Raw genomic sequence first — 3,496 nt, 5'->3', positions numbered from 1 at the left:
CCTAGGTGGTGTTCTGTGCTTCCCTGGAGGTGCAATGGTAAAGAATCTGCCTGCCAATACAGGAAATTCGGGAGATGCAGGTTTGATCCCTGGATTGGGAAGATCCCCTGGGAGAGGAAATGGCAACCCACTCCAGTTTTCTCGCCTGGGAAACCCCAAGGACAGAGGAGCCTGGTAGGCTACAGTCCATGGGGTTGCAAAGAGTCCAACACGACAGAGTGAGCACATGTGCTGTTCTGGAGTTAGATACTAATTTAACAGATGGGAAAACTGAAGCCCATGGAGAGTTTTTAGGTGATGTCCAAGGACACCCAGCAGGTCTGTGTCAGAGCTTGGACGTGAACCCAGGCAGTCTTGCCCCCAGGGGCTTCCCTGGTGGCTCGGATGGTAAAAGAATCTGCAACCCACTCCAGTATTCTTGCCTGGAGAATCCCATGGACAGAGAAGCCTGGCGGGCTACAGTCCATAGGGTCACACAGAGTCAGACACAACTGAGTGAGTAACACGCGCACGCGCACGCGCACACGCACGCGCACACACACACACACACACACACACACACACACAGAGTCTTGCCCCACACCTAATGCGTTCAACTTTGCCCAACATTTGAGGTTAACTCAACTTCTCTTCCTCCTTGGGCTAGTGGCTGAGGGAAGGCTGAGCCATGGGGCTGGCCGCTTCGGCCAGAGGCAGCCCCTGCATGAATCCAGGCCCCTCTTACCCAGCGTTGAGCAGATGGCCCGAGTGAAGCTGGCACCCACCAAACGCACCATGCGCATCATGCCCAGAGGGTCAAGGCCCCCGAGGACACAGACAGGTCAGCCCTCCAAGCAGCCAGAGCCCAGTGACTGTGACCCCGATCAGGCCCAGGGGCTCCAACCACCCTGACGAATCTTAGTGGCAACACAGACGTCAGAGAGGTTTCCTTCACAGGCCGTGAGGGGAAGGCTGAGCTGTGGGAGGTGAATCACCATGAAAATCCCATCATAATAATAATAATGCCAGGCATGAACTCTCGCCTCTGCCAAGCCAAACAAATGACAGGGTGCAGATGGGGCTGGTGCTCCAGTTTACAGATCTCTCAGGCCGTTTATGAGACTGTGAGGTCTGCGTCCTAGTGGGCAGTATGGTCAATTCTATTATATCTGGGCCCACGCCAGGCCTCAGTGGTTTGAAAGGAAAACCAGCCTACAGAATCACGGTGACTTGCCCGACGTCCTCAGATGCAATTTTCTTCGATGACTGTCTGTATCAACCCGCTCTTCGACGGCTGTCTGCCCAGATGTGGCCCATCAGCTGTGGCCGCCCGTCCTTCCGTGAGCTGGTGCAGCACAGGCAGTTTTTTTCTCTCAACGGTGATGATGGGTGGTGGGGGGAGGGGTCTGCCCTGGAAAAGCCCTTGAACTCAAGCTTCATCAGGCCTGGCTGATGGAACACATTAGAAGAATCCAGAGAGTCCCACAAGCTGGCAATGCCTAAGGTGATGCCCAGAAATCTGGATTTAGATGGTTTGGGTTGGCTGCAGGAAGTGGTATTTTAAAATAACCCCCTGCCAAGAATTCATAATGGGAGGTGGGGGTTAGGTATCATGGCTGGTTCCAACTTGTGGGCATCAGAGCCACCGGGGAGAGGGTCAAAGATAAACCTTCCTACGGGAGAAAAAGCTTCCTACGGAGCTTCCCTGGCCAGCTCCAATTCAGAAGGTCTGGGGTGGGTCCTGGGAATCCATCTTTCACAGAAGCTTCCTATGGAGACATAGGAGCAGCGATGGGAAAACGCAGCTGGAGCTGGGTGCTCCTTCCGGCACTGCAAGTGTCCCCAAGACACAGTCTGCTTCCAGCTTCCCTGTTCTTACCCTCGGCTTCCCTCCCCCAGCGCCTCTCCCCACATGCTTAGATGTGAAGTCCCTGACTGCAGCAGCAGCTCCAGGGAAATGGCCTCTGGCCCCTGCCCCAGACCTACCAAATCAGAAACTTGGGGTGGGAGGCGGCAATCTTTTCAGAAGCTCCCCAGCCCGCCCTGAGGCAGGCTCCAGTTGGAGAATCAGTGAGGACAAGAAGGTGGCTTGGGGGTGAGAGTGTCACTACCTGAAGCTACTCTCCCATCCAGAGCTGGGCCTATGAGTGGGGGGCAGATAAGGTATTTACCTTGAGCCCCAAATTTAAATGGATGACAAAAAAACTTGACATGAATCTTTTTAAAACCCTGATGGACAAAATGTCAAATTTCAAGGAAGGACAGAATCTGGTCCTGAATTGGCACAACACTTGCTCACTTGCTACACCCTCATCTTGGCCCCAGTTCTAATAAAACTTTATTTATAAAAATAGGCCAGACAGCAGGCAGTAGTTTGCCAGGGTGGTTTTCTTTTTCTTTCTTGTCTGTTTTATTCTGATTTTTAATATTATACTAAAACATGAACTTATCTTGATTGCCAAGATTTTTGGCACTCCCTGAAATTTGTACCCACTCCTCCTGCAGCTTGCCCCAAGCACTCTGGGGAACCTGGCCCCCGGGCTGAGATGCTCCTGAGGCCTGGCGCCTGAGTCTCCAGGTGCTGGGCGTCCTGCTGCCTGGGCGGCTGCCCCTCCCTCAACAGGCCTGTATGCTTGCAGTGAACATTCCCGAGCACATTGCTGCTGACGGGGCAAAGCCTGTGCCAGGGCTATATGCATCAAAGTCTTCTCAACTTTAATGGTGTATGACATTTTTGAGACAAAATACGGGTCAGCTAATCATATTTTAATAGCTCTACCTTTATAAGCAGGCTGCCTTGGAGTGCACACAGTAATATTTTAATTTCTCAGCTCTGATGAGCACCGTTCTAACCAGGTATTCAGTTTCTGCATTTATAAATCTCAGTCCCAGATGTCGGATGCCAGGGAACTCTACAGAACAACCATACAAATATAATATTTAATATTGGATGTCAGTTTGCGTGTTCCACTCAATTTCCTGGAAAGAGCTCGAAACTCCACTTATTTTGGGTGGAATATCCAATCAGTTCCACACTCCAAGGCCCGGCCGGACTGCCATGTAATACCGCATAACTAAATTCTCTAATTTCTGAGAGACAAATTTGGAGCAGATGTAGGAAAAGGGTGTCATTTGTTTCCAAATGCAACAGTTATCAGGCCGGACAAGTGGGAGGGATAATTAGCAAGGGGCCAAGTTTGTGAGCTGATCTCCCGAACCAGGAGACTTGCGGGCACACCCCAGCCCCTAGGAAGGCTGTGTGCTAGGCGGGGAGCTCAGCACCACATATTGGGGGGGGAGGAGGCTAAACTGGACTCGTGGGCTTGGAGCATCTGACGTGGAACTAAAAAATAAAGAATGGGACACCAGGGCAGGAAGGTGAAGGGCACGTAATCCCAGCCTCGTTTTAAACAGGAGTCCTCTGCCACTCAGGGCATCTACGGTTACCCAGCAACCCACCCCGGCTGGGACCCAGGCTTGTTCACCTCAGCCCAGCTCACTCTCGGTTTGGGGGCCA

The sequence above is a fragment of the Cervus canadensis genome, chromosome 18 (genome assembly GCF_019320065.1).
Source record: "Cervus canadensis isolate Bull #8, Minnesota chromosome 18, ASM1932006v1, whole genome shotgun sequence".
In the NCBI taxonomy this organism is placed as follows: Eukaryota; Metazoa; Chordata; class Mammalia; order Artiodactyla; family Cervidae; genus Cervus; species Cervus canadensis.
This window is presented reverse-complemented; position numbering follows the sequence as displayed.